Source organism: Typha angustifolia, chromosome 15 (assembly GCF_048772165.1).
Source record: "Typha angustifolia cultivar Huaian chromosome 15, ASM4877216v1, whole genome shotgun sequence".
Classification (NCBI taxonomy): Eukaryota; Viridiplantae; Streptophyta; class Magnoliopsida; order Poales; family Typhaceae; genus Typha; species Typha angustifolia.
The window spans coordinates 14,067,993-14,086,709 of NC_133253.1; the positions used below are offsets into that span (position 1 = coordinate 14,067,993).

An 18,717-nucleotide genomic window follows, 5' to 3' on the forward strand; every position below is an offset into this window, starting at 1 on the left:
GGCACAAACAGGGCTGCTAGTTCGGTCGGTTAAGGTTGTCAAGGTAGCACATTCGTCGCCTTGTTCACCGCTTCTTTCTTGTATTGCAGCTCGTAGTCATACCCTAATAGCTTGGTGACCCACCTCTACTGTGTAAGCGTGTGAATCTGTTGCCCCATGAAAAAAGGTAAGCTCCTTTGATCTGTTCAGATCACAAATCACCTCCCAATCAAATAGGATTTCCACCTTGTCACAGCATGCAAGATAGCGAGCATCTCTCGCTCGTAACTGAAAAACTACTATGACCTCCCCGGTCAAGGCCTTGCTAAGATAAGTAGTGGGCCTTCTTGTCTGGATCAATACAGCTCCAATTCTTGCGCTCGACGCGTCGCACTTAATCACGAATTACTTGGTGAAGTCGGGTAGTGCCAATACCGGTGCGGACGCCATCACTTTCTTCAACTCCTCAAATGCCTTTGTCGCTGCATCAGTCCACTCAAAAGCATCCTTTTTTAGCAAGGCTGTCAATAGTGTTGCAATCTTCCCATAGTTGGCCACAAACCTACGGTAGTAGTCTATTAAACCAAGGAAACCACGTAACTCTTGTACCGTCCTCGGTTGTGTCTAGTTGACCATGCACTCCACTTTGCTTGGGTCGACCGCAACTCCCTCAGCTGAAATGTTATGCCCCAAGTACTTTACTCGCCGTTCGCCCCATATCCATTTACTTCGCGTCACCTGAAGGGAATGGTCCTTCAAAAGCGCCAACACAGACCATAGATGATCCAAGTGCTCCTTCTAAGTCTTGGTGTACACCAAAATGTCATTGAAAAATACTGACACATATCGTCGTAAAAGTGGATGGAATATGTCGTTCATCAGCTTTTGGAAGGTCATCAGAGCATTCATCAACCCAAACGGCATCATCCATCATGTCTCGATAGTTGACACAAAACTACCATGTCCCGTCCTTTTTTCGCACCAATAGCATGGGCGATGAGTAAGTGCTATGACTTGGTTGAGTGAGGCTTTGCTCCAACATCTCAGCTACCATCTTAGAGATAATTTTTTTTGCACATGTGGATACCGATATGGTCTCACATTAGCCGGTACGACCCCAAGCACAATCTCTATGCGATGGTCTACCGTTCTCCTTAGTGACAACTCTTTTGGTTCCTCAAATAGTCCAGCAAATTTGTCTAATAAATTAGACAACTTAATAGTAGTATCTGGACTCATTTGAGGCTTGTCTTCTATTGGTCATAACTAAAGAAGATAGGCCAAATCACTCGCGCATGACAGCCCCACCATCAGCTACATCGCAGGAATCGACGAAGATCGAACGTCATCAAGTCGCCATCTAGACCTTTACATCCTCTGCTGTCCCTTAACAATCAAAGTATTGGTCAATTTGAAACACCCAATCCGTTGGATCACCGCCTTGGAATTTTGAAAAGTCCAGATGTACGGTTCTCCCCCGAATAGCATTGTCAGGTTCACGAAAGATCCTTGGTTCAGGTTTGAACCTTTGTGCATGTTGATCTCTTTCTCTAAATCCTTGAGCACGTCCATCACCATCTCCAAAGGGATTAACCTCATCCTTAAAGTGCCAATCCTCCTCATCGACGAAGCGCACTAATGCTGCTCGCCTCTCGGGTTTCACCATCGTCCGTCTTGTGTTTTGTAACGGAGGTGGAGAATGATGTGTAGGCATAGGTAAAAGAGGATCATTGACACTAACATGTCACACCTAGATCTATGGGCTATTAGTTCACTGTGGTCCCACCGCTGGTCCTTGAGGCACTGATTTTTGTCAAGGAGATAACAAAGTTGATTGGTTCATGGCATATTCCTTTAAAGCATTATGATCGTTCTGTATTACGTCAACTCTATGCAGCAATGTTTGGAACATGCCCTTAAGTTCATCCGCCAAGCTCACATTCACACCCATGGACGTCGGTTAATTCGGTCCTACCGTGGTCGCTCCAAAGGAATCGGCCTCACGGTTAGGATTATCGTGGGTTGAGTCTTCCCTTGTCGATCTGGTCTCCATTGGTCTCCTTGTCGACGTCATCTTTCTTATTTCAACCATTAATAGAGGTCTGAGGTTCGCTTGGCTATGATACCAATGACAGGTTCTATGGTACCAAAAGATAGGCTCTGATACCAAATGATAAGGCTTCAAAACGGTTCCTTCAAGATTTAGATTTATTATAGGAAGCAATTCACGCAATCAAGGGAAAATATTCATCAAATATTCTCCTATAGTCAAAAAATTATGAGACTGAGTGGAATCGATCCGTAAATCTATGTTTTTCGTATTTACGCCTTTCGTAGATTCGAATTACAACTAGGACGAAAACACGATATATTGCGGATGATGGTGGTGGTGATGGGTGGAGTGAATGTTAAGGTTATTGATGATAATGGAGATGAGTGTGGATAGTAGATGTTGTTTAAGTGATTAGGATGAAGGGGAAGAAGTGGTCGAGATCCCAAGGAAGATGGAGGACTCAACAAACAAGAGAGATTAGAAGTTAGGAGAGACCTTGCCAATGGTAGAGGTGGTAGGTTGGTGAAGAGAGAGAATGGAGACTAGGGTAGAGAGAATAGAGAAGATATGAGGCAAGAAATTAATAATCTAATAGCATAATGATTTTGGCTACCATCCACACATTTATAGAGGCTAGCTAACAAGCCAAAATATAATTATTAACCATAATTCTAGAAGATTATCGCTGATTGCATTCGAACGCGCTCGATCGCGCTCGAACGCACAGAAGGCGTTCTTTGTATGTGCGAATGCGATGTAGGCGTTTGAACGCGCCCGACTATGTGGAGGAATATATCCAAGCCAAAATATCGATGCATATATATTCGGGTACTTTCGCACTGAGGACGTTACGGATAGATAGATTTGTTAGAAAGTATTGTGTGCACATCCTCATCAATTCCGGGAGTACACAACATTCTAGACGAGAGATTAGTGAGAAGATTGGGTTTGGGTGCTAAATCGACCATGGGGTTTGACGTTGATATTGGAGACGGCATGAAGCTTAAGGTAGAGAGCTTGTCATCGGGTTGGTATACAGGTGCAAGGACATGACACCATTGTGGATTTATATCTATTGGCGCTACGAGGAGCGGACATTGTCATAAGCACACAATGGTTACAAAGCTTGGGACTCGTGACTTTTGATTTCCAAAGCATGTGAATGAAATTTAAACAAAGAAACAAAGATGTGCGGCTTGATGGCGTTCGATCTCTGTCAATTCCTGCGATGCAGCCGATGGTGGGACTGCCATATGCGAGTGATTTGGCCTATCTTCTTCAATTAGGACCAACATGAGACGAGCCTCAAATGAGTCTAGATATTACCATCGAGTTGTCGAATTTATTAGACAAATTTACTAGACTATTTGTGAAACCAAAGGAGTTGCAACTAAGGAGAATGGCGGACTACTGCATAGAGATTGTGCTCAGGGCTACACCAGCGAATGTGAAGCCATATCGGTATCCACATGTGTCAAAGGAAGTTATCTCCAAGATGGTAGCCAAGATGTTGGAGCAAGGCCTCATTCAACTAAGTCATAGCTCTTACTCATCGCTTGTGCTATTAGTGCGAAAGAAGGACAGAACATGACGTTTTTGTGTCGATTATCAGGCATTAAATGCTATTATCGTTAAGGACCGGTATCCCATTCTGGTTATAGAGGAACTACTGGACAAGCTTGTAGGGATGACCATATTCAGTAAGCTTGACTTAGGGTCTCGGGTATCATCAAATTAGAGTTCACCTGGCGGATGTGCACAAAAAATGCATTTCGTACTCCGAATGGGCATTGTGATTTTTGGGTGATGCCTTTCAATGCTCCAGCTACTTTTCAAGGCCTTATGAATGATATATTTTGGCCTCTATTGCGAAGGTATATTTTGGTATTCTTTGATGACATTTTGGTATATAGCAGGACTGAATTGGAGTATTGGTAGCATTTGGAGGATGTGCTAAATTTGTTGAAATAAAACCAACTAAAGATTAAGAAGTACAAGTGCCTATGGGGAGTATCACAAATGGAGTATTTAGGCCACATCATCTCAGGGGAGTATCACAAGTGTGACCGCTTGGCCTATTCTTACTATCACCACCGGCTTGCAAGGATTTTTGGGGTTGGTTGGATATTATCGCCGCTTCATCGTCGGGTATGGCAAAATTGCTGCACCGCTCATTTTTTTTTATTGGAGGACTCTTTTAGATGGACAGATGAAGCCACTACAACCATTGAAAAATTAAAAACAATAATGACGACGGTTCCCGTTTTAGCGCTACTGGACTTCACTAAAGAGTTCATTATGGAATGTGATGCGTCGGGAGATGGCATAGAAGCTCTACTAATATAAAGAGGAAAACTTTATTACAAAAATTTTAGCAATTATCGACTTATAAGAGAGATGTTGGCAATTCTGCATGCGGTAACAAAGTGGATGCCTTATTTGATCAGAAGGAAATTCATTATCTAAATCGATTAAAGGAGCCTTCCATATTTTTGGGACAACATATACACACTCCGGCATAGCAGAGATAGATAATGAAATTGCTGGGGTATGATTATAAAATTCAATACAAGAAAGGAACGAAAAATAGAGCGGCGGATGTACTATCACGCCAACCCGATACCACCGAGCTTACAACTTATTCTTCTCCTACTTTTTCTTTTCTTGATGAGCTAAGGTATGCATGTATATCTGACCTAGATGTTTTGAGATTGTTACAGGAGGTGATGGATAATCTAGAGCGCTATCCAGAGTTGGAGAATCGAGATGGTTTGCTGCTGAACTACGGATGCATTCGGGTGCCCGCAAATAATGGACTGCGACAGAAATTGTTGAAGCACTTCCATCAAACTCCAAAGGCTAGTAATGAGAGTGTCTTGAGGACTTATAGGAGGATATCTCAGAGTTGCACGTGGCTAGAATTGAGGTGGGATATGAGGAGTTTTGTCCATACTTGTGAAGTCTATAAGAGGGCTAAGGCAACCACATTGAAATCGACAAGATTATTACATCCTTTACCTATACCGGATAGTGTTTGGAAAGATATTTTTATGGATTTCATAGAGGGTCTTCTACTGGTACGTGGCTATTCAATTATTTTTATAGTCGTTGACAGGTTGAGCAAGTATGTGCACTTTTCGACATTATCACATCCATTTTTAGCCAAGTTAGTGGCTAAAATTTGTGAGAGATGTTGTTCGGTTACATGGCATGCCACGTACAATTGTCTCAGATCGTGATCGTATATTTATGAGCGACTTTTGGATGGAGTTTTTCAGATTGCAGGGGACTCAATTGAATTTCAGTTTAGCCTACCATCCATAGTCGGACGACCAAATCGAGGTGATCAATCGAGGCATTGAGCAGTACTTGAGGTGCTTTGTTAGAGAGATGTCGAGACAATAGTTGGAATTCTTACTGTGGGCAGAGTAGTCTTACAACACTGCCTACCATAGCAGCATTGGCATGACTCCATTTGAGGTGGTGTATGGACGTGCGGCTCTGACATTATGCACTTATCATCCAGTGGCATCTACAGATCAAATAGAGGTCGACTTAGCTTTGATGGATAGAGACGCCACAGTGAGGAGGTTGCATGCCTATTTTAAACTTGCTCAAAATCGCCTGAAGCAAGTTTATAATCGCAGCCATAAGGAGCAGGAGTTCGACATCGGTAGTTAGGTGTTTGTGAGAGTACAATTGTATCGATAGGTGACCTTGCGTCCGATGTGAAACCAGAAGTTAGCACATTGCTACTTCAGTTCGTTTTGGGTGTTAGAGCGTATTAGTCTGGTTGCATATCGTTTGGAGCTGTCGGAGAAGTCAAGAGTACATCCAGTCTTCCATATTTCATTGTTAAGAGAGCGGATTGGAGATCATGAGGTTATTGGATCAGTTTTATCGGAGCCATTGGAGGAGATAGAGATCATAGAGTCATGTACTTGTTAGGTGCCGACGACGACATAGTACTAGATTAGAGATAGAGATTCTAGTCGAGTGGCTTGGCAAGCCATTCGATGAGGCGATGTGGGAGTTGGAGACTGATATTTTAGAGCGTTTCCCTGACTTTTCACCTTGATGACAAGGTGGGGAAAGTGTGGTGGGCTGATAATTTTAGTTAGAGCCTTTTCTTATTGCATTAATTGTTTATTTTTATTAAAATAAATTTTTTGTAGGTTACGTTCAAATACGATTGGGGGCACGTTCGAACGCTTGCGTCGCGTTCACACATATAGAGAACGTCTTTTGTGCGTTTGAACGCGATTAGGCGCGTTCGAACGCAATCGGTAAGAATCTTCTAGAGTTAGGGTTAATAATTGTATTTTGGCTTGCTAGCTAGCCAATATAAAAATGTGGATGGCAGCCAAATTCATTATGCTATTAGATTATTGATTTCTTGTCTCTTATTTTCTTTCTTTTCTCTCTACCCTAATCTTCCTCCTCCCTCTTCACTAACCTACTATCTCTACCATTGGCAAGGTCTCTCATAACTTCTAATCTCTCTCGTCTATCGAGTCCTTCCTCTTCTTTGGGATTTTGACCACTTCTTTCCCTTCGTCTTTATCACTTAAAACAAAATTAACCATTCACCTTTATCTTTATTACCATCCATAACCTTAACATCCACTCCACCCATCACCACCACCATCACCCGCATTAAATTGTAATTTTGTCTATGTTGTAGTTCGAATTTGCAAAGGGCGTAAATATAGAAAACGTAGATCAGGAAGTTATATATCGATTCCACTTGGTTTCGTAATTTTCTGACTTCGGGAGAATATTTGATGAATATTTTTCCTTAGTTGCACGGACTACTTGCTACAATAAATCTAGATCTTGAAGGAATCGTTTCGTAATCTATCATTGGTATCATAGCTTATCAGTTTGGTACCGTAGAACCTTATCATATTATCCTATATTCTATGTGAGCTTATATTGATAAAATAGAAAGTTGGCATAGACAATGATATTATTATGCATTTCTTGTTTTTTTGTTTCTCATAATTGTATAGGAAATATGACATATTTAGAGGAGGCAGATGCGTGTAGAGAGGAGCAGCTTATTTTACTTCCTATTAGAGTTTTTTATTGTCTAGTTAGACTAAACACCTGGGAAGGTTTTATGCTGAATTTTATATTTTTGACATATATCTTTGAAAGCTTGTCGAGGCCTATGAAATTGTATATGGATATACTTGCTCGACGTTATCTATTGTTTTGAAACCTTTCTTGTATACTTTCTGAAAGTATTTTACTGACGAGTCATATGAAGTAACATGTGGGGGGTTTACCCACGCGATAAGCATGTGTGTATTTGATGGGGTTATGTTTCAACTAAATTCTACAAATGATTTGATATTTTTATATAATATGATCTTTCGTAAGCTATATATATATATGACTTTACTGTAAATTTGAATTTAGTTTGTACAACTCAATTACATATGATTTGTTAATAAATTTATCATTACAAAAGTATTGTACTTTCATTTTGACTCCCTGTACGACTATAATAGTTTCTCATTAGGTTGGACAACTAGGGGTAGAGAAGAAGATCATTAGGCCCGACCAGCCCAAACTCGGCTCGAACCCACTCGGTTTTAACTAGGCTAAGCTTGGCTTAAGCCCGATTTAGGCTCAGCCTGACCCGAGCCTAAGATGGTAGTGTACGACATTGGCTAAGCCTTTGTACGCTCAATCCGACCCGAAAACCCGACCCACTACTTTTATCTATAGCCCAACCCATAATGCATATCTATTTTTATAGTTTTTTAGTAAACTATATATTAATATATAGTATGTTTACATGAAAAATAACTAAAATGTTATCATATAAACCTATTAAACTCGGCCCAATGGTATAAATTATTTTTTATATTTAACCCATTATGTTAGATCCTTTATGCCCAACCCAAGTCCAATATCTATTGTGCTAGTAGGTTGTAACGTGCTAAAGTATTCTATCTTGGCCTAAATTCGATCTGGCTCGAATGATTAGTGGGTTAGGCTGTGAATAAATATTTAAGTCCGGTCGGCTAGAAAGCTCGGTCTAAACTCAACCCAGCCCACCTGAAAAACCTAGCCCAAATTTGGTTCATCCGATGATCACCTCTATTAGGGGCGAAGCAATTGCATGATACTATTTTATTTATTTATTTATCTTTGATGGATCGTTGCATTTGATGCACAGTTATTCCGATTAGATTGGCAATGTCTGCCACGCTTCGCTCTCTTCATTAGATGACTTTTAAAAAGAAACAACACTTACCATGAGTAACAGATTAAAATATGTACTACTATGTAAATAGTCTTTCATTCATAAATTGAAACCAATGAAGATGGGAGGAAAAGCAGGCCCCACGAGGTGTGCCATTTGTTTTTTCTCTTCGCACTTCTATTTTATTGGTAAAGAGGTCATTCGGTGCTGAAATTTAAGGATAAAGAAAGGTATCAAGAATTTTATTTGATAGATTCTAGTTAATTATGTCTTGATAGATAACTTCCGATTAAGCTGGATTTTATGAACGATTCATTTTTCTTCATGCAGTAAATATAATAACGTACATGAATTTGTTCCATATCGAATAAGTGAATTTTAAGAATTACACTAAGTAATAATTCTTATTCAGGTTAGTCGTTACCTTCATGCAGTAAATATAATAACGTAGATTCAGTTGTTCCGTACTAAATAAGTGAACTTTAAGAATTACAGTAAGTAACATGAATTAAATGAATAATTCTTATTTGGGTAAGACTCGTCTGAATTGAAATACATGAAATACCAAACTGAAAATAGTAATTCACAATAGAACAAGATGTATGAATGACAATTGCCCATGTATGAAAATCTTTGTAATGCCTCGTCGGCTGGCACGTGCACGCCCACATAACTCCACACAATAAGTGCGAAACACATAACCTATACTCAAGATAATTTATCCTACAGATTTATCATATTACAATTTAAATAAACCTTGTAGCATATGCTTATCCAATTCACAATAATACTATAAGATGACCACAAAATCTGGGATGACCCATACGACAAACTACCAAGTTATGACAGATACATGAAAAAGATACAATGTTCTAGTATTTTACAAGCCACAATCTAATAGACAATGTTATTACAACTCAATTCTCATATAAAATATTTTCTATACTATCTCACTTCTGGCCCATCCCATCTTTCTTTGCTTGAAAATGTCTCATCCTGATATCTAAAGCTATTATCAGATATCACACATCTAAGGAAAAATAAATAGAGTCATGATCTAAAGGCTTAGTGAATAGATTTTACTTCGAATCAAAGATGACAAACAAAATGTAAATCATGTATTGAATAATATAAATTAGAAAGAAATATGATATTTTGAATGACCATGTAAGTATATCATCAATAATATATAAATATATAATAAATATTATATTATGCATGAGCATATAAATATGTCCTCAACAATATATATATCTTATGATAAAATTATAATATAGCATCACCAAAACTTTTCTGTGAAAGGGTACTGAGGAGGCTAGAAAAGGCTACTCTTTGATCCAACGAAAAAAAGTATCTGTGAGAAAAGAATTTAGATGACCGAGGATTATTAATTTAACTGATACGAACAAGACTGTACTTGTAAAATGGTAGTTGCATTTACTCAACTATGAGAATCAATTATGGGCAAAAGTAGTCATGCAAAGATACTATAGTTGGAGGACTTCAAACTAAATAGCTCTACAAGTGTGTCACCTTTTTATAGATGAATGCTGCAGACTAGTAGGATGTTTAATATTGGTTCTAATAGGGAAATATTGAATGGAAAGATTGTTAGTTTTTGGCAAGAAATCTACTACTGGGAGTGCAATATGGATACTAGATTCTCTAGTTTATTTGAAATTGTGTGGGATGAAAAAGTAGATGTGCATGATGTTTGGAATGTGATTGAAGTATAGAATGTTGGAATTAATTTCAATTAATTACAACATATATGGGCTTATATGTGATATAAATATATATTGAATGGATTGTCAGATATCTAATAAGACCCATTATGAAGTGATCAAATTAAGTATTAATTATCGGGTTCAATAGGTGTCATGAGGAGTGGAATGCATATTAATAACATTATGATTTAGTGATGGTCTAAATTATATAAAGTTTGTAAATAACACAATTATGTTATTGGTTCCTGGGAAACACAATTAAATATGACAATGTTCTATAAATAACGAAATAATATAGGCAAGTTCTGCATTTAGACCCGCTAAGGGTCCAATAAGGAAAATAGGCTACAAATCAACTCTTTTCTATCTTCTGAAGAGGTGCCTATTAAACGAGAAGAGGAAGAGGTCTATCTCCCTCTCTTCAAATTCCGATTCTCTTTCTCTTTATTTTCGTCTTTTTATCTCTCTCTTATATATAGAGATTGATCTCGAGTGATTTGAGATGGGCTTTTATGTCAAAAACTTGTAATTCGAGTGTCTTTTTTTTGTGTAGAAAAGGTCTGTCCTTGTCGTCTCTCTTGCTCTCTCCATTGGACTTGAGAGGGATTACTTGGAGATCTAAAGGCTTACGGTGATCACTTGCGATTGTGTCTCTCAAAAAAATCATGACTATGGACTAAGGTAATTTAGAATCAAAGATTAGAGGTTCACTAGAGGATCATGATAAATCCAAAATTTATGAATTGTGGTATGGCTATGCATAAATTAATATCAAAGATTACAGGTTCACTAGAGGATCATGGTAAATTTAGGGTTTATGAATTGTAGTATGGTTATGCATGAATTAATGTCTATCATAGAAGACATCTTATTGAACATCAGAGAGGATGAACAAAATTTGATTGCTGTGGTGGAGAGCAGTGGAGTTTATTTAATGAAAGAATGGACAAAATAAAATGAAAACTTGCAAGCAATGGGATTTATGGTGTGAAATCCTTATATTGTTTTCTGAGCAATGGAGGTTTTAATCTCACTTTTTTTTTTCCAAAGATTTGGAAATTGAAGATACCTTTGGAGGTAAGGGCATTTTTAAGGATAATGTGTTAGAACAGAATTTTAACAAAAAATAATCTGTAAAAGAACCGGTGGATTGGAAATGCAACTTGTGTTTTTTCCTCTAAAGAAGAGTCTAGAGCCAAGCTTGCCCCTAACCACTCTTTAGGCACCGAGCCTAATGTGGTTGGGCTCGTCCTTATGATTGAATCGTATTAGTCCACCATGCTTTCCTCACTTTGTTCTTAATGTGTGAAGTTAGAAAACACCGTAAGTTGGTTCAATTCAAGCCTAACTCGTGCCACCATGATGTCTCATCCATCATGACCTTGGGCGAAGCTACTAGTGGCCAAGACCTCTCCAATGTCTCTCTCTCTATCCAAGGCGATTTGGATTGACTTCGGAGCCCTCGCTACTCCTTTTTCATCAATATTGCACCTTCAAAACTTTCCTCCAAGGTCCTTAAAATAACCCTTTATATAGGCAAAACAAAGTAAAAGATAAAAAGATGAGAATAGCCCTAGAATGTGGCTAGTTACAACCCTCGTTAAGCCAAAGAGCCACGGGTGCAGCCCTCTTGTGCTTACGAGAATAAATATGACGAATAGTAGTGTCGCCACTAACTCTCCTAGGTGGAAGAAACTCGACCCGATCGAGTGGGGGTGTGAATAGCTTTGATAATATTCCAAGATGTCAGGGTCAAGCTGTTGTAACTCCTCGTGAGTGATCCACGTACAATCAAACTCTGATTAATCATGCCACGGAATAAGAAAATGGTGAACCACCCCTCTTTCTACAATTCTTGTGATGTGGATGAGAAAGGAGTAGTGGTATATGGCATAGCAAATATATCTGGAAGAGTAGTGGATGCAGCATATGGTTTAGTAGGGATGTTCATAGGTGATTGGTAGGCTATTAAAGCCTCAATATTAAAAGTACAGCTAATACCATAATCAAAGAGATATCAATGACATAGCATTAGTGCCTACAAAGTTCGGAACTTGGAAAGATCCTGCACTATGACTATGCAACTTTCGAACAGCTCTTAAAGGGAATCGTTCGAGTCTAACACAAATCATAACGTGATCTCCAACATTGCACTCGTTGGCACATTTGTGCAAGTCAATATGCATTTTATATTGGCGATTATTTGTCTTAATTCACTTAGTGATCTTTTTATGCAAAGAATGTACATGATATACAAATGCTTTGGTAGAGTCTAAGATTCTAGCATGAGGTGACATGGACAACAGATCTAGAGGTTTGCATGCTTTAAAACTATGAACAACTTCAAATGGACTCATGCCTATAGATCTATTGACGAATTATTATATACAAATTAGGCTAGAGGAAAAATGACATCCTAATTTTTGTTATGATTACCCACGAGACATCGCAAAAGATTTTCAAGACTCAATTAACGACCTTGGTTTGATTGTTGATTTGAGGATGATAGTCTGTAAAGAACTTCAACTTTGTGCCAACCATATGTCATAATGTTTTTTAAAAATAGCTTATAAAGCTAACATCTTAATCGAATACAATAGTTTTTGAAAGATCATATAACTTGACTATACGAGCTAAATATAATTTTGCCACATGTGAAGTATCAAAGGTCTTAGCACAAGGAATAAAATAGGCCATCTTAGAGAAGTGACAACTACGAGGATTGAATCATGTTTTTCAAAGGTGCGAGGTAATCATAGGACAAAATCCATACTTACGTCCTACCACAGGTGATCACAGGTGATCAAGCATAGGTAACAGGGTGTAAAGTCCAATGTTTTATTCTATATGCTTTGCTAATTGATAAGTCCTGCATTGACCAACTAATTTTGCTACGTAACGCTTAAGACTTGGCTAATAGAATTGGTGTTCAACTTTTTCAATGGTCTTATCACGTCCAAAATGACCCGACAGGCCATCGACATGGATATCCCAAACTAGAAAGTCACGTACGAACGTACGGGGAATACAGAGCTTGTTAGCCTTAAACAGGTAATCATCTTGGAGGGAATAATTGTCCAAAGCTATGTTTGGATCATTCAGCAAAGTGAGAATGTTTTCTTCAAAGTCCGAGCAAGTTGTATAGTCATTTTTCATTTTGTCAAAGCTAATGACTTTGATACTAATGGTAGAAAGAAGGCTAACCCGTCGGCTAAGTGTCACTATCATTTTCCTCTTAATTTCTTCAAAAGTCGTATTTGCTAACTTACTCTAATGAAAATTCTCTTTTTTCAAGCAAGTAGTTATTGGGGACACGATAGTGCTAAACCTTTGAATAAAGTATCGATAAAAAGTAGTGAGGCTATGAAAACTACGCACATCATGAATGTTTCATCGTTCCGGCCAATCAATGACTGCCTTGATCTTTTCAGAATCATTGCGGACTCCTTCAAAAGTAACCACAAACCCTAAAATGATGATTTGATCTACAAAAAAAGAACACACTTTTTCCTATTGCCATAAGGTTGAGCAACACGAAGTGCGAAACAAACTTAACGCAAATGGTCCAAATTTAGCTCTTTTATTCAAGTATAAATCAAAATATCATCAGAATATACCACAATAAATTTTCCCATAAATGGTCGAAGCACTTGTGTCATAACACGCATGAAAGTACTTGGGGCATTAGATAGACTGAAAGACATCACCAACCATTCATATAATCCAGCTTTCGTCCTAAAAGCGATCTTCTATTCGTCGCTTGAGTGAATTTAGATTTGATGATAACCACTTTTAAGATCGATCTTAGAGAAAATTGAAGCTCCCGCCATCATGTCAAACATGTCATCAAGCCGTGAATGGAAAACGATATTTGATTATTATTATTTTGATGACTCAACTATCGACACACCTATGCCAAGACCCATCCTTTTTTGGCGTGAGTAGGGTAAGAACAGCACAAGGGCTTAGGCTCTTATGGATGAAACCCTTCGTAAGAAGGTCATTCACTTGGCATTGTAGTTCAACGTGTTCTTTGGTGCTAATGCGATAGTGTGGCAAATTTAGGAGAGAAGCTATAGGGACCAAGTCAATTGCATGTTGGATACTACGCAAAGGAGGCAATTGATTCGGAAGATCATTTGGTAACACATCTTGAAACTCATTTAGTATATGAGCAGCTTCTTTGGATGATGAAGTGAAAGTAATGCTCCCAACTTCACGAGCCACCAAGGCAAACACAACAGAACCTTAGTTTGCTTTCTTTTCAAATTCTTTGGAATTTATTATGTTCAAATCATTTTTACTAGGAGCATTTTCTTGTTATCTTTGTTAATTATTTTAGGATGTATAGGATTTATGTTAATCTTCTTACCTTCAAGAGTGAAGGAGCACAATTTGGAATGCCTAAATATAGTTAAATCATGATCAAATAATCAAGGGCAGCCTAGAATAATATGCCTTACATCGATTGGCACAATGTCACACCACACGTCTTTCTTATAAGAAAGGAATGTGATAGGAACTAGGCATCTCTCATTTATAGCAATTGAGGAATTATTGACCCAAGATATCTTATAATGGTTCAGACAAGGTGTGGAATTTAACGTCAAGTGAGATAGAATGCTAGAAGAGATGGCGTTAATACATCTTTCCCTGTTAATGATTATCTTGTAATGTTTGGTCCCACATTTAATGTAACTGTAGAATATTGCATTCCTTTGCCAATCATTGGTCTTCCATGGTTGCATCAAACTGCAACGAATAACACTAATAGTATGGTCTTCATAACCATGGTTATCGTCACTATCTTAGATGTCATCGGGGTTAGGTTCATAAACTTGTTCATTGAGCTCATCTTTTCCAATAGTGTCATTCTATTCCCCCAAGGTAAAGGGCTTTTCGAGGATAGTTGGAGGCTATATGACCAACTTGTCTACATTTGTAACATTGACAGGGATCATTAGCAGATGCAATTTCATGGAGGAGCCCCTTTCCTTTGTCAAGGTAGGCAGGTGTGGCAGTTTGAGTAGTTTTGGCAGGTACTGCTATTGTTGAAGCTTTTACACTAGCAGGTGCATAATTGGGAGGTGTGCTCCTAATTGATCGCCTAAGCAAATGTTGCCTACTAACCATCTCGTAGTTTAATGCAAAAGTATAAGCCTGATCCAAGGAGGTAACCCCCCGGAAAACTAACTCACCTCAGATGTAGTTGTTAAGGGCACGCCTAAAATGACTTAACGTTATCCTCTCATCCTCCATAATATTACACCTCAACATATACTCCTCAAATTAGGAGACATAATCGCTTATCTAAGATTATTCCATTGATCCAAAAGGTAGCCAAGATAAAAATGTGGTGAGTACTTTTCTTTTAAGTTTTCTTTCATTTTATGCTAATGAATGATGGGAGGTTGATTTCGTTACACGAAGATTTGCTCCATACTTTACCGAAACAGTTTGGCTCAGTCGACTAGTTTTATTTGGGCAAATCTAACTCTTTAATTTTTTGATAGATCATACTACTCAAAGAAGATGTCCATCTCATTAAGCCCGTTAGTAAACATAGCAGGATCTAAGTGGCCGTCAAAAGTGGGGGCATCAACCTTAATGTTTTTTTTTTTATAATTTGATTGTCGTGGTTTTGAAACATTTCTAAAAGTAGCATTGGCTTTAAACCCCTTGTTATTGTAAAAATCGAATGCATTTTCTTGATAATTTTGCCTCTGGGGTTCTCTTTCATAACCTCTCTCATGATTAGGATAGTATGGGGCCTATCGATCGGCATCGATATTTGGAGCGACACACGTGGCACCCATGTTAGATGCATCGATGTCACTTCTATTCTTATATTGTTCATGACCCATCTCAATAGCCTAAAGACGAGCATTGAAGTCGTTCAATCTAGTTGTAATAGTTTTAATAGACTCTTGTGAAAATCAATGGAAGTCTTCTATGGTATCGAGTTCCATAACATATTATGATGGTGTGTTAGAGACTACCCTACCACTACGAAGATTCATGTAATGTGTCTGTACTACTAAGGGAATAAATACAATAAATAAATATTGATATGCAAACTAAGAAATCAAGAGCGAATAATAAGAGAGTAATAGCCAGAATAACCTATAACCACTTATGAAATTACAAATCAATAGTATAAGCTCTCGAGATTGAGACAAGGACTTCAAATATGTCAAGATTTTTCTTCTAGCCTAGCTAGTTCTACTGTTAATATTAATTGTTCTAGTTGTAACAAGCAATATAAGTAGGTAGGCATAAGCAGGCTCAAGCATTTGTCTAAGAAATTGCTTTTTTTATTGGTCAATCCAAACGTAGCCCTATGTTCGGATCTGACAATACCATACCATAATCAAAAGGTACAATGGCCTGAGCGACTAGGTTTAACATAAATGTAGCCACTGGAGCCATTCTAAAAGGGAGAAAGAGGTTCTTTTATCATCAATTTCAAACCAGGTAATATATATATCAATATAAATATATATATATATATATATATATATATATATATATAATGCTTGCTTGAATGTTATTGGTTGCATGCTTGCTTCACTAGCACTTGCATTATGTAAACCCACAAGCCTTGTCCCACCCCCTTTCTACCTATTTAGAAGGCTTGAACAGATTAAGTAAGCAATGTAAGTAAGTAGGCAATAGCAGGTAGTAGCAAGCTCAATAAGGTTATGATTCACACCAAAAGAAAAACAGTTGTTATTCAAAAATTAACAAATAACACTAAATAAATGGATGGATGTTACCGAATTATGCTAGTCCACTGAAGATGGTGGTAGTGACAGTGGTGGCCATAACCTAACAGCAATAGTGGTGACGGCGACAGCGGCAATGACAGGCGACAGCGGTGAGTGGTTACAGTGGTAGGCGCTGCAGTAGTTGGCAGCGGTAATGGCAAGCAACGACTGTGACAGCGATAGGGGCTACAGCGACATGGGTGATTGCGGCATATGGCTGCAACGACAGACAGTGGTGGTGGCAGTAGTAGTGGTTGCAGCAGCAACAGTAGTAGTTGTGATAGACGATGATAGTGACAATAGTAGGGGAGGCGGCACGACGTTAGCGATGACGATGGTGGTGCGTTGGTGAGGTGATGGAGTTGGAAGGCACGACGGAGCAGAAGGGCCGAGGAAGACGATTTGTTGTCTTGGTGGAGGGCAGCGATGTTGGCGATGTCAGTGAAGATGAGGGTTAGGATGTTAGTGAAATTGAAGGCTAGGGCTAGAGAGGAAGAAAATGACGGGATTGGATTGGCTTGAAGAAGAATTGGTGGGGCATGGATTAAGTTAAATGGTTGTGGATTACAGGTAAACAGGTTGGTCTTTGAGTAGGAATACCGATCCACCATGGTTAAAAGATAGTTTGGGCTGGTAGGCTAAGTTGGCTTGGGCTTTGGGCTTTGGGCTTTGGGCTTTGGGCTTTGGGCTTTGGAATAATGAGTTTGGTTTAGGTTAATGAATTTGGCTTTAAAAGGGTTTGGTTTAGTTTATGGGTTAATAGGTTTAGGTTTGGGGTTTGATTTAGAAGGAAAGTATATTGGAATTTAGAATTCGAAAAAGCTATTTGAGAAGTTGGGAAATAAGTTACTATAAGATAGGTATTAATCCCAAAATTTTGGAAACTAATTCTCCAAAATTATAGAAACTAATTGAGATAAATAAAGAAAAATTATCTTCTAAATCTGAATATTCAAATTTCAAAATTTCAAAATTCAAAACTAGAGATAACTAGGAAACAAATAAACTAAAAAGTTTAGATTTTTTTTTTCCAACAAAGAAGTTCTCTCTTCTTTTTTTTTTTTTTTTCTTTTTTTCTCTTTTTCTCTTTTTTTTTTCTTTTTTTATCCACAACAAGAAAAAAAAATCTACTAAATAAAGCTTACTTTTGATGATCTCCTAACTTTATGTGGAGATTTGGTAATGGTAATAATTTCTTGTTTTCCTCGTTGAGGGTGATCTTCTCGTGCAACTCAGGTTCGGATCTTAATGTTGTTGGGCGATTGACCTCGTAGCTCTCCGATGGAGCACGGCGATTAATCTGACGAAGAAAAGATGTGACGCAGTGTAGAATCTAAGCAGTGGAGTGTCCATAAACTGAGAAATGATTAGCTATAATACTAAAGCTGATGCAATGCAGGACGATTTCTCAATTACATATTTGAGAAGAAGAAATAGGGAAAATAATCAAACCTAGGAGAATCCACCAACTAGGGTGTTAGAATCCATCGAAGTGGAATCCACCAGCAAACACTCAATATGTGAAAACTCTTAAAATATTATTAATTAATAAAAGAGAATTACAAGCCTTTATATAGGTAAAATAAAGTAAAAGATAAAAAGATAAGATAACCCTAAAAGGTGGCTAGTTACAATCCTCTTTAAGCCAAAGGGCCACAGGTACAGCTCTCTTGTGCTTATGAAAATAAATGTGTTGAATAATGGTGTCCCCGCCACTAGGCGTTGGCTAACTAAGAAAGTTATGCTAATTACTATGATAGTCATTTTTCTCCTGGCATATTCTTTACCCAGAAAACTTTTCATAAGAGTTCACACCCTTTGAGAAAAAAAAGAATAAGCTTCCTATGCATGTACTAATTTGCGTACTGTTCATGATGAATTACCATCATAAATCTGATAGATTATTGCAGCTTTTTGGCCTAACCATCTAACCTCATCCGCCTTACGTCATGACTTTCAGAGTATTACCTAATA

At 38.1% G+C, this 18,717-nt stretch overlaps 1 long non-coding RNA gene across 1 annotated transcript; it reads right to left on the reverse strand.

The window, feature by feature from the left end:
- Positions 1-8,954: 8,954 nt before the first annotated feature.
- LOC140779344 (uncharacterized) lies at positions 8,955-17,169 on the reverse strand. Its single transcript, XR_012107327.1, has 2 exons — positions 16,753-17,169; positions 8,955-9,279 (listed from the first exon to the last, which is right to left on the reverse strand). It is a non-coding gene; the product is annotated as an uncharacterized lncRNA (long non-coding RNA).
- Positions 17,170-18,717: the final 1,548 nt, after the last annotated feature.